Consider the following 14,047-nt stretch of genomic DNA (forward strand, 5'->3'; position numbering starts at 1 on the left):
TGCCAGTATTCTCCCACATATCCCAGTCATGGCAGGCCAACAAGCTCCCACCAAGATGGAAAGAATCATAGCTGCTAGGTATGGGCCTTTAGTTTTGCCTGTTCCTTTGAATGCCATGCCTGCTGGAGAGTATCAGAAATATATGCCTAAATTCACTAGTACAGAGGGAGTAACAGCTGAAGAACATCTTGAGGCTTTTTATAGTTATGCTGACAACTTAGATATCAGTGAAGATGATGTGTGGATGAGAGTTTTTGTCCAGAGTCTTGATGGAGAAGCAAGAAAGTGGTTCAAAGAGTTGACCCCTGGGTCCATAACAGGCATTGAAGCATTGGATGATGCATTTTTGAAGCACTGGGGAGATAAAAAAGACTTGCTATATTATCATACTGAGTTTGGTAACCTAAAGAGGGAAAATGGGGAATCATTGTCTGATTTTAATAAAAGATTTAACCGTATGTATAGTAAGATACCAGCTGAGGTAAATCCTACCCCCACTTCTGCCAAACTCACCTATGTCAATGCTTTTGACTCTGATTTCTGCCTGTTATTGAGAGAAAGAAGATGTGCCACTCTAGTGGATATGCAAGATGCAGCCCTAGAAGTAGAATCTAATATTATGGCTGCAGAAAAGCTCAAAACACATGCTGATACAAGGAGGTAGAGAGGTGAGGCTTCTTCTTCCTCTGCCTCATCTTCAGAGCCTAAATTAGATAAAATGACTAGAATGATAGAGTCATTGGCTACAGAGATATCTAAGTTGAAGATTGAGCAGAACTCTAGGAAGACAAGGCAGCAAAACACATTTGCTCCAAGAAATCCAAATCCATTCAGAAGAGCAAATGAACAGTTACAAATAATTCAGAGGGGTAAAGAAGCTAACAAGGATCAAAAGGTTAAAGCTCCTATTCAAAATATGGTCATGGAGGAGGAACAATTTGGAGATGAGGATGAAATTCACTGTATGGAAGATAAAGGCAATGTTGCCTTTTTTACATTGGCTGCATACGAAGAATCTTTGCTGCAGGAACAAGACAGTCAAAGGTGGGACAGAGAGGCTGTTCTGCAGACTAGTGAATAGCAAAGATATAATCTGAGGTCAAATGTAAAAAATGTCAAGGAGAATCCTGCCCAAAGAGCTGTTGTCCACACAGAGTCATAGAATATCAGACAGAGAAGACCAGCAGCTGACCCAATCATCCTCAAAGCTCCAGTTCAAGAGGTAAGAGGTTCTGATAAGTCACCTCCCTCTTTCAGCTTTGAGTCAGAAGTCCAGAAATTAAAAACATTTGTGCCTCTGGTAGAGTTGGTAAAGAGTGAATTATTTAGAAAGCCTATCCTTGAGGCCCTTGAGCTGGAAACCACACAAACCTCCACTGACTCTGTCAATTTGCAAGATGACAAGCCTGCCGTTGTACTTAGCCCCATGATTGAACCTGCTGATAATAATTCTCCATCATTTTATGTCTCCTTGACCATTCATGACAAAATCCTCCACAACTACCTGCTAGATACAAGGGCCAGCCATAATCTGATGCCTAAAGCTGTCATGGAAGAGTTAGGCCTTGATATCACTAGACCATATCATGATTTATTCTCTTTTTATTCAAGGAAAGTGAAATGCCTAGGATTAATCAAAGACCTGGCCATTACCCTAACTCAGCTGCCCATGAAGAGTATGATGATGGATATTGTGATAGCAGATGTCCCTCCTAAGTTTGGCATGTTTCTGTCTAGAGGATGGATTAAGAGACTAGGTGGGACATTACAGAATGATCTATCTTATGCCATTGTCCCAGTCTTTGGAGGAGAAAGCAGGAGATTGTACAGGGAAGCACAGTTGGCATACATCATCAGTGATGAGAAGAATCCTACTAATCATCCCATATATGTGGTGGACACTGATTTTGGAGCATGTATCCTCCAAATATAAGAATCCTAGAAGGCCTCAATGTAGATCAGGAAACCAGCAAATCAGGCCGAGGAAGAGCAAGGAAGTCAGGTTTGGGAGATGTTCTTTGATGGAGCATGTTCCAGGGAGACTGTAGGAGAAGGGGTGGTGCTGATATCTCCAAAACAAGAAAGCACTCATCTATCTTCCAGGCTGGCTTTTCAAGTCACAAACAATATAGCAGAGTATGAGGCTCTGCTATTGGGCCTTAATGCAGCTAAAGACAGAGGAATCAAGAACATAAAGGTGTTTGGGCACGCTGATTTGATCATTCAGCAAGTAAATAAAACATTTCAGGCAAAACGCCCAAGGCTGAAAGTGTACAGAGATGAGGTATGGAGAATCAGAGATTCTTTTGATAATTTATGTATTTCATATATCCCTAGAGCCAAAAATCAGCTTGTTGATTCCCTTGCTATGTCTGCTAGCCTGTTTATCCCTCTTATGCATCCCAGACTAGTATATAAAATCCAAATGAAGTATAGGCCATCCTTGCCTGATAATGTCCACCATTGGAAAGTTTTTGAAGATGATGATGAAATAAATAGGTTCTTGCAATTCATTGATAAATTTTCTAAAATGCAAATTGACCAAGAAAATGAAGCCTTAGAAGAAAGCCCCCAAGCTCAGCTTAGAAATAAAATTGGCAAAGATAGCATTGTCCAGCTTCCTAGCAATCATATTCCTAAGGGTTTAATTACGTTAGAAGGGCTGTTTGACCAGAATTATGTGCCTTATAAGGCTGCCCAGAAAGAAGACCAGTCTACAATCTGTAGGCATGATATAGGGAGTCCAAGTCAACCTAGATACATAAATCTATCCACTCATCTGTCTGCTGACCAGAGTTCTGAATACTGCAAATTAATGAAGCAATTTGCTGATGTCTTTGCCTGGGAATATAGTGACCTGAAAACATATGACAAGTAGATCATTCAGCATAAAATCCCTCTAGAGAAAGATACCATACCTTTCAAACAGAAGCTGAAACCAATAAATCCTTTGCTCCTTCCTCTGATTGAAAAAGAAATTAAAAAGTTACTGGCTGCCAAAATCATAGTCCCTCTTAGATATTCAAAATGGGTAACCAACTGGGTGGTAGTGAGGAAGAAAAGTGGAGAAATCAGACTCTGTGTTGATTTCAGAAACTTGAAAAAGTGCTCTAAAAAAGATAATTATCCTTTGCCCAAGATGGAGCATTTTCTGTAGAAGGTTTCAAGAGCCAAAGTGATGTCTTTCCTGGATGGATTTTCAGGCTATAACTAGATTGTTGTACATCCAGAAGACCAAGAGAAGACTGCATTCACCACTCCTTTGGGCACTTTTATGTATTCCAAGATGCCTTTTGGGTTGATGAATGTTGGAGCTACCTTTCAGAGAGCTATGGATATATCATTTGTGGGAGAGAAGGATAGGTTTGTCCTTATCTACCTTGATGATACAACAGTATACTCCAGCAGCCATCAAGACCATTTGCAGCATTTAAAGAAGGTGTTCCTGAAGTGTAGAAGGTTTGGAATTTTAGTCAATCCTAAGAAGTCACAATTTGCTTTGGAAGAGGGCAAGCTATCAGGACATATTGTTTATGCTGCATGTGTCAAAATTGACCCAGAAAGAGTGAGGGTGATACAGACTTTGTCTGTCCCAAGATCAAAGAAAGATATCCAGTCCTTTCTGGGCAAAATTAATTTTGTAAGGAGGTTTATCCAAAATTTTGCAGAACATGTGAAGCATATTACTTCCATGTTGAAGAAGGGGTCAGAAATTAAATGGACTGATGCAGTAAGAAAATCATTTGATTCAATTAAAAAAGCTATTATGGGGGTTCCCACTTTAATAAGTCCGGATTACAGCAAGGAGTTCCATATATTTTCAGTTGCCTCTAATGACACCCTTGCAGCAGTATTATTACAAGCAGATGAAGAAGGTTCAGAGCATCCGGTGGAATTTTTCAGTAAAAACTTAAGGGATGCTGAACTGAGGTATGACATTATTGAGAAACAAGCATATGCTCTTATCAAATCTTTGAAAGCTTTCAGAGTTTACCTTCTGCATTCCAAGATAATTGCATATGTACCATCTGCTGCAATAAAAGATGTCTTAACACAACCTAATGTTGATGGAAGAAGGGCTAAATGGATTGCAAAGTTGATTGAATATAATATAGAATTAAAGCCCACCAAGCTAGTCAGAGGTCAGGGTCTTGCCAGACTATTGGCTGAAGAAAATTGTAGAACGTTGGACATAAATCTCATAAGCACTGATGCAGAAAGGGGGCAAATAGAAGAAGAGGAAGCAGTTGAACCAGAGAGAAAGCAGTCAGTGGCAAAAAATCTAGCTTCTTGTGATTGGTATTCTGCAATAGTTAAATTCTTGCTGAAGCTAGAAATCCCTCCAGGCTCAAGCACAAGTCAAGCCCGAACTATTAAGCTTAGGGCAGCTAAATATTGCATTAATAAAAATCTGCTCTATTGGAGGGATCCATCTGGAATTCTTTTGAGGTGTCTAGACAAAGAACAATCAATGGAAGCTATGCAGCAACTTCATTCCAGCATGTGTGGAGGGCACCATTATTGGAAAACCACTGCCCACAAAATCCTCAGAGCTGGGTACTATTGGCCCACCTTATTTTCTGATGTGTTTTCATTTGTTAAATCTTGTGACAGGTGCCAAAGATTTGAAGGGAAACAGTAGTTGAAGTCCCTGCCCTTAAAACCAATACATGCAAATGGTCCTTTTCAGCAGTGGGGCTTGGATTTCATTGGAGAAATCAATCCACATTCCAGTGGCCAGCACAGATGGTTATTAGTAGCCACTAATTACTTTACTAAGTGGATTGAAGCAATCCCTACCAGGAAGGTTGTTCATAATTTGGTCATGAAGTTTTTGATAGAGCACATCTTTACCAGGTTTGGATGTCCACATAAATTAGTCACGGATAATGCAGCAGCTTTCAGGGCAAAGGAATTGGTGGAAATGTGTGATTCAATGGGTATTAAATTGGTTCATTCCACCTCATATTATCCTCAAGGAAATGGTCTAGCAGAATCCTCTAACAAAAGCCTGATAAGGATAATCAAAAAGCTGTTAGAGGACAACAAAAAGAATTGGGATTCTAAGCTCAAGTATGCACTATGGGCTGACAGAGTGACCATTAAGAAATCCACAGGGAATTCTCCATTCAAGCTGGTGTATGGCACTGAGGCTGTATTCCCAATTCAGTTAGCTCTCCCTGTGGCGAAGTTCCTGCAACCAAAACAGAATGAGGAAGAAGACATGCCACGAAGGATCACTGATTTGGCAGAGGTACATCAAATCCGAGAACAGCTGGTTGAAAAGGCTGCAGCACATCAGAAAAAGATCAAGGAAGCTTTTGACAAAGGGACAAAAGCAGATAATTTTCAGGTTGGAGACTTGGTTCTGAAGTGGGATGCACTAAAGGAAAAGAAAGGCAATCATGGGAAGTTTGATGCTTTCTGGACAGGGCCTTTTATCATTTCTCAGATTCAAGGGAACAACACCTTCATACTGAAAAGTATGGGAGGAGAGGCAGTTTTTGATGGCCCAGTTAATGGGCGTTTTCTGAAAATTTATGTGATTTAAGGTCTTTTGGCCTTAAAATTGTAAATATTTGATTTTATCAGTCTTAGTGTAGGTTCAGTCAGACTCCATGCCCAATGGAACACTAGGAATTTTGCTAATTTGTTTTCATCGGAAAGGCATTGATCTGCAGGTTCTTGAGACCTCACAGGGAGGATCTCATCCCCAGAAGGAGCCAGTGTTAGCTCTGCTATAACATTGATCCTCAAAGGCTGAAGGCAAGATAGGTCCGTGGTCGTGCTCAGAGAAATATTTATGGTGGCTACCTTTCCCCCCTCTTCTATCTCCCTTGCCCTCCTCTAATCTTCATTTCTCATGCTTCTTGGTTTAAAAAACCATAGTAAAGTGCCCTCACTCTCAAGCCCCAAGCACTAAAGTTAAAGCCACATATAACCTGTGCTCATATACTCGTGTGCCTTCATAAACCCTCCGCCGTAATCCCAGCCGTTGGTTGCCACACCCCAATCCGACGGTTCCCGCCGCTCATAACTTGCCCATTGGTTTTCCCGCCATCCAATCATCTACCGCGGAATGGGATGCCATTCGCTCCTCCTGCTATTGCAAACTGCCCGCGCGTTAACTCGCAATCACGGCAGTTTTCCTCCCGTCACATCCACCATGTGTCGCGCAATGACTGTGATCGCTGGCCATTGTACCTTTACCGCTCACCCAACAAAAGCGGTGCGGGGAATACCGCTCACCGCCAAAACCACCCTCCCCGCTCACTATCTCCCGTGCATCTTGTCCACCCGAACACCGTCGGATCTGTCCGCCTGAGATCCGACAGCCCACGACTGTCCACCTCCCATTTCCGCCCGATTCCTCCCGCCAAGAGATCTCTGTCGTCCATGCACTGGATCCAACGGCGCACAATTTTCTTCCACCTCGCCTCCCGGTACGCCTCGCCAAGCGTTGTCCGTCGTTCATCTGCGCAATCTAACAGTTGTTTTTCCTTCTCCATCCTTCCCGACTATCCACGTCCATAACCATTTTGTGCTCCCGAAGGACGAAGGCGGCCAACTACCTGTACCCAACGCAGTTACTCTTCAACAACTACATTCAAGAGCATTATGTCCGAAGAACGAGAAGGACGTGCCTCGAGCGATTAAACGTACTTATCAGTTATGGAATTTCTTCCATATTACACTCCACCTACTCAAAGAAGGACCGCCGAACAGCAGACAAGATCAATTTTGTTCATTAAAGCACGCAGATTGTAGCAGGGACCCATTTTAGATAGTTAAAGTGGTTGGTGGCCCATTATGACCCCTCCACACGTAGAATAGCAGAGCATTTTTGTAAACAAACTCTATATATACCTAGAACACAGATGTGATGAGGGTTGATGGTTGTTGTTTTGATGTAAGATTCAACTTCTAGAGACTGTAACTACTGTGATACTTGAAGCGTCTGGTCTTCATTTTCAGCTAATACAAGCTTCTTTTGTTGTTAATTGCTCACTTTCCATTTCTGCTCTGTTCTAGGTTGTGCCTGTTATGCATTTGTTCATGTGCTCTTGATTTTTAGCATTAGAGGGGTTGTCATCCCACCTCTATGTTGAAGTCTAGTATGTATCATTGAATGTGTTATGCAGGTTTCTGTTCACTTAATGCCAGAGATCTATCATCCTGACTGTGCATTAGGAAATAGATTTGCAAACCTCTTTATTGGTTGCATCCAGCCATCACATGGTCTTGTGCATATGCTGGTGTGGTCAGTATTCTCCATGTTCACTTAATCCTCAGACTATGAGTAATTGGTGGTCTAAAGCCTTGTAGTCTGGGGGTGTTCACCCATGTCTAGAGTTAAGCATAGTAGAAGTGGTTATCTAGCTTGAATATGCATCATTCCTTCCATTCATCCATTTCCAACATTTTTTTGAGTTTGTAATGTTCCCAAGCATCTCTGAGATACAACCTAGGAGAGTTTCTTGGGGTGATAACACCGCCCATGAGCTTCGGGTTGAAATTCTATCATCCTATGATCGATACTAATTGGATCATTATATTGTTTTTCATCCATATCGATGCATTTGGAGTGGAAAGAATGGAGGAATTATCTCACGAGGTCGTTTTTACTGGCGGGATCTAGTTTGGCGAAACAGGATCTGAAACCTTCCGGGAGAATTTTGAGGCATCAAACGATGTTTTTTGGGGGTAAAACTTTTTCACCCTATTGCAACACCTTTTTAAGTTATTCTACACACAGGTATCTTTCCAATGATGCAAGAAGCGCGTCAATCGGAGTACGTATGAAAAATTTATGCCACTCAGAAGTTTACCTTCCTGTTTTCACACCTATAGTTCGGGAGGATGCCACATCAGCCCCCATTATTTATGGAAAAGGGGCTAGCCACATGTTTTTGATGTAAAAAAGTATAGAAGATTCTATATTGTAACTTTAGTTAAGAGTTGATGTAGTCAAAATTAACCACTAATAGGCTATCAGGTTGTGTTATAACCGGGCCACTAGGAGGAAGAGGCATTCCATTCTTTTGAGAGAATTTTTTTCCATATTTGAGAAAAGATAGCCATGAGAGATAGGTGGTAGAGAACTAAGAGAGGATTTGTGCACTGTATCATCCCACAGGCCACAGGCATTACTTCTTTTCACCTGCAACCATATCTACAAAGAAAGAGAGCGAAGTGGCCTCACTTTCCAGTTGGGTTTTCTCCCGAAAGGGTTTCCTGGAGAGCATATCTTGTGTCTTGTGTGTGTGTGTGTGTGCATATTTTGTTGTTTTCTAATTTTCTGCATAATTTACATTCGCATGCATGCACTAATTACAGTTAAATCCATGGAACTTAAAGTTTAATAAACTGTAATAGTGTAGAATTTTCAAAGTTTTAATATAATATTATTAGATCTATTGTGACAAATTGTCCAATGGAATATCAATGGCAGTTTACAAATCAATGATTATGGTTGTTGATTCATCTCCTAAGAAAAGATCACCACAATCATATATTTCCTAGTAACTCATAAAACCTAAAGGATGCACCTCAGTTGACCCATAGTTGACAAACCATGCCTCAAGAAGCCAAATACACACTCCCTCCTTCATTTGAGGAGTTTTACTTTTGTAGAAGGAGCATCATGGGATCCCTTCCCTTTCTCAACAAATTTGGATTTACAGTCTTTCTTGTAATGCCCTTATTTTCTACATCTCCAACATACCTTTACGAATTTTCCAGGAAAATTAAATATTACTCTATATTTAGATCTCCCACTTGAGGACTTATTTTTATTTCAATTTTCAGACTATGCTCTAATATACAAGGCATTTGTGTCTATACTTTCCATTGTTTTCCATCTCATCTCCTATGATAACAAGGATAAAACTACATCACTAAATCTTACAGTAGTTGTTGTTTATGGCAACAACCATACTATCACATGAGTTTGGTAACGAAAACAACAAACTAATACACTTATCTTCATACGAAACCTTAATATAAACATATAATGGCTAACTTACCACAGTATTAAAGATGTTTAGATGCTCTATCAATGAGTCTCCATCCTTCATCCTCATGTTATGCAACCTTTTCCATAGGAACAATTTTTTGCACTAGGGACTTAGACTAATACAAAATACCTAACTTGCTCCACAAGTCCTTTGTTGTAGCTTCTCTTGAAACATTTAATAATATTGAATATGAGAGACACAATTGTATCATTCTCTTTTCCTTTAGATCCAAAGTGGCCCAATTTTCTTTAACATCCTTATTGGTGTTGTTCTTGGATCCATATTGATCCACTGATCTTTGTCCACCAACAGATCTTCCATTTTGAGTTTCTGTAGCTCAAAACTATTCCCATTAAATTTTTCAATCTCTATATTTGAACTACTTGCCATTTCCTTTCACAACAAGAATCGATTCCACAAATCTCCCACTATAATAGGGTTTACGACAGGCATGACAAAAACCCTTAGCCATAAAATCATCCCCTTGAAGCCAAAATTGGACTGATACCAATTGTAAATTTTAAACCTATACAATCAATTGCTTCAAATAGATTATTAATAATAATAATAAAAATAAAAATGGAAAACACACACATTAACACAAACATTTTACCCTACAAACCCAAATCGAGAAAATCATATTTTTCTTCAATATATATTTTTCTTTATAGTATTACAATATGTGTGTGTGTGTCCTATGGCATCCATAACAAATCCATTTACTCTAGATTAGAATAAAATTCTATTTCCTTAACCAAAATTACAAAACCATGGGATAAACCACATTGTGCCAAAAAAAAAACAAACTATCCTACAAGTCTTATAAAGAGCACAATAAATTGATACACTTATCTTCATCAAAAATCTTAATATCAACATATATTAATTGACTTACCATGGTATTGAAGGCATGTAGATGCACCATCACTAAGTCTCCATTATTCATCCTTAGGTTGTACAACTTATTTTGTAGGAAAAGTTGTATAACAACGAATTATATTGATACAAAGCTCATAACTTATTCTGCAATTCTTTGGTTGTAGCTTCTCTAGAAACATTCAATAATAATGAATCTGAGAGACACAACCGGGTTGTTCTCGTTTCCATCCAATCCATATTTGTTCAATATTTCGTTGGCATTCCCATAGGTGCACTCCTTGGATCCAAAACTACCCTTACCAAAAGATCTTCCATCGTGAGCTTCCATAGCTCAAAACCTTGCCCATTAAATTTTTCAATCTCTATTATTGAACTACTCACGGTTCTTTTCCAACACAAGAATCACCATTGTAGAGCTCTCATTGGAACAAGTTTTATCACAAACCCAAAAAAATTGATCCCTTAAGTAAAAAGGAACCCCCCTGAGCTAGTAACTACTTCGATTCCAAATGTTGGACTAACTATTGCACCTCTGGGAATTAATCGTGTGGGCTAACTACCACCTTAGGAATATGGGACTAACTGCCCACTTAAGTTAATGTTACAGGTTTGAAATTTTAGTAATGTGTGTGGGTTTTGGTGTAATTGAAAAACCTTAACACGGTAACCTTAACCTTAGGTTTTCTGCATAATTTCCTTTCGCATCCATGCACCTTTTTACTACTGAGTGTAATGTGACACTTGCTAAGGTATTGAGAGTGGCTTGGTTCCTTGTCCATTGTAATGTGGCTACTATTTTATATGTTGCAGAGATATGATTGTGGTGTTATAGTTGTCCCTTGACTACTAGATATGGTTGTATGATTGATATATGAACTGCTACCATGTGCCAGAGTCTGATGTTCAAAATTGTGTCATAGCCTTGCAGAATGATGGAGTTTTTAAAACACCTCATGAACTAGCAAATCAATACTTCCATGGGTTGCAATATATATCAAAAAACAAAATTGGCCGATAGATCTTTCTCAAAAGAGATCCATGCCATTCTCAACCATGAGCAACTAAGAGATTTGTAGAAGGAGCCAAAGATTGGACACAAAATCCTTGCACTTGGAACAGATTTGAAACACATGAAGGTCACATGGAAAGTCCTCTTCAAATTGGATGAATGGGTGTACTCCTTTTTGAAATGAACCAGTTAGAAGGAAAAAAACTAATTTGGGCACTAAAACCAGTTATGCTTGCTCTCATACAACTCAAGTTCTTGGAGGAACCCTATGAAGGGGTCAGACTTCCAGTTTCATCTTGTCTCAGTAACATCATGAGACTAACCACCCCTATAGCTCCTTACAATGATGATGTTATGAGGAAAGTCTTCAAGTTGATGGTAGAAACTTTGCAAGACTCGGGCAACTCTTTGGATCCTACATTTGAGAAGAAGCTTTTGGTTTTAGAGGTTATGGCCATGACTCGGACTTATGAAATCATGTTTGATCTAGAGTGTGATGGATTGATCCTGCAAATGTTCCAGTGATTTTTCATCATTAGGAGACATCATCCTGACTCAGTCAAAACACACATACAATCCATATTATCATCATGTATGAGAGACTGAGATGCCATTTGTCGGGAGTTGTAGTCTAGATTATCGTCTGTTTGGAGGGGAGAACAATTGGTCTCACCTGTTGCTTATGAGCTAGCTGAAAGGTTGGTTCAGCATAACATTGAGTTTTTCAAGAGACAGTTGACTAGGGAGGAGTTACTCAGGCTTGGTGGATCATGCAGCAAGAATGAGCTAAGGAGGATAGGTCTTTGATTCATCTGCAAAGGACCATGGGATCTAACCACTCATGCATGGGTGACACCGAGGAGATGAAAGGGGGAGATCAGGAGGAGATTTCTTCTGACTTTCAGGATGAGGACTCTTCTTCTATAGTTGAGTCCTTGGACATCTCTGAGGAGCATGAGCGGTCAGGGGGAGTTGTTGACAGCAACTCATAAATGTATCCATGTTTGGGAGAGGAGATGGATGAGTAGCAACTTGTTCCCATTCAGCATGAGCAACACATAGTGGATCACAGTGCACATGATGGGCCATCTTTGGAGATTCAATTGGTGGCTCATGTTGAGCCCATGGTAGAGGAGGATGCAGACATCCTTGGGGCCAGTCATTGATGAGGAGTAGGAAGATGTACAGACGACCATAAGGGGGGTGGTATTTGCAGACATAGATCATCAAGAGGTATTGGGGCCAGAAAAGATAGTTTTGCAGGTGACAAGTGGACTGGTGGAGCATGGGATTTTCATCCAAGTGAGGGAGGCTCTTTTGGAGAAAGTGGTGCATCCATGTTTGGGTCTACCCACTGAAGGGGTGCAAGTAGATGTAGTGGCAACTAGTGAACCTGTAGTATTTCCAAGCAGCATCCCTGTCCAAGAGTACATAGACATGGCATGTAGTGTGGGTTTCCCACTTATAGAGAAAGAGGCAGGGATTCTTATACCTATCCAGTTGATTGGTTGGGCATAGTTGCATGATTTGAGCATGGTAAGGTCACATACATATGATCCTTCCCATGGGATGGATTGGCAAGATATTATGAGTTGGTATGATGTTGATGGCACGATATTCTTAGTCAAGAGCATAGTGAAGTAGGGACCCTTAGACATGAGGAGTACCACATGCTCCAGTTGGCGGTGGGAGGTAGTCCAACACCTTTATACCACGTTAGGCCTGCATCTACATAGTGGGACTGAACTTGACCTATGCCAAGGGTTGGATTGGAGAGAGGTGATGAGTTGGTACGTGGTGGATGGAGAAGCACTCATGGTTGGAGTTATAGCACAGAAAGAGCCATGGAGCATTGATACTTGTTCTTGGTGGCATTAGGATCTAGGAGGATTGTTTGATGACAAGTTCAGTCAAAGATTGGTCTAGGATCTAGGCATTGAACGATCCATTCATGGTGGGTTGACATGGAGGCATATCATCACCCAGTGGTTTGTATGGGATCCGAGCATTGGGTCTCAGTTTCATTGGGCCACTAGATCAGTCCACAAGTTTGGATTACCTGAGGGAAATAAATCTTGGGGCAGGAGGATTTGTGATGTCCCTTTTCTAGTGTTCCTTATGGATGGACTTTTAGGGTTGGAGGCAGACAGGTCACAGGTGCAAGTTTACGTCATTAACGGACCCAGAGGCTTCTGGAGATGTTTCATGGGGTTTTGAGGGGTACTTATGAGGTCTGATGAATTTGCTTGATAGGTTTCATCATCTGCGTAGTTTGCCTTTCGTTCCGTTGCATTCCGACAACTTCTAAAAAATGGAGTTATTAATGGCCCTGACTCAATTAATTACACTTAAGGTGGCATTCCAGGGGGAATAATTGACAAAAAACCTTAGTGTAATAGCTTGGTGGAACCCGAATGAGAAGATCTATAGGATGGGATGGTTAGGAGTGATTTTTAGTGACCTGAGGAGGCATGGTGGCCAATTTACCCTTTTCCCACATTAAAAAGAATATTTTAATTGAAATTAAAAGAAAGAAAAGTGCTCCATGATTAAAATAATAATAATATAGGAGGTTCTAGAGGGGTCCATCGGATTTATAAAAAGAGGAGCAGGAGGCCATTAGAGGACATCTTGGATTTGATATTCTTCTTGTATGAGAGGTTTGAGAACTCGATTCTCTACTTCATGTGTAGCCCCAAGACGGAAACCCTTGGGTGATTCAGTGAGATTGGGCGAGTACCCATCTCCCCTTGGTGAATTCATCCAGAATTCACAGGAGAGCTTAGCAGTGCAGTTCATGTCAGGTTGGAAGGTCAGTGCAGTGTAGCTGATCATCTTGGAGGCCAACTTTTGATCTCATCTATTTTGGTTATATATGCATGTAACCCCAGTTTATCTATTATAATAAAAGTTGACATTGTTACTATGCACCTTGTTTTTATTTTCCCGTATAGTAGTGATTATATTTTTACATGGAAATTTTTTGTTGAATGAATGGTAATTTTATGGAGAAATTTTCGTTAATTTAGATTTCTGCAAAATATCTCGTTTGGTATACTACAACTAACCACCAAATCAAGGTAAGGTTATCGGTTTGGAATTTTAACAATGCCAACTTCACATTTTATTCCACTTAAGATGA

Source organism: Pinus tabuliformis, chromosome Q (assembly GCF_031772625.1).
Source record: "Pinus tabuliformis cultivar Carrire ecotype Pingquan chromosome Q, CPIR1, whole genome shotgun sequence".
Taxonomy (NCBI): domain Eukaryota; kingdom Viridiplantae; phylum Streptophyta; class Pinopsida; order Pinales; family Pinaceae; genus Pinus; species Pinus tabuliformis.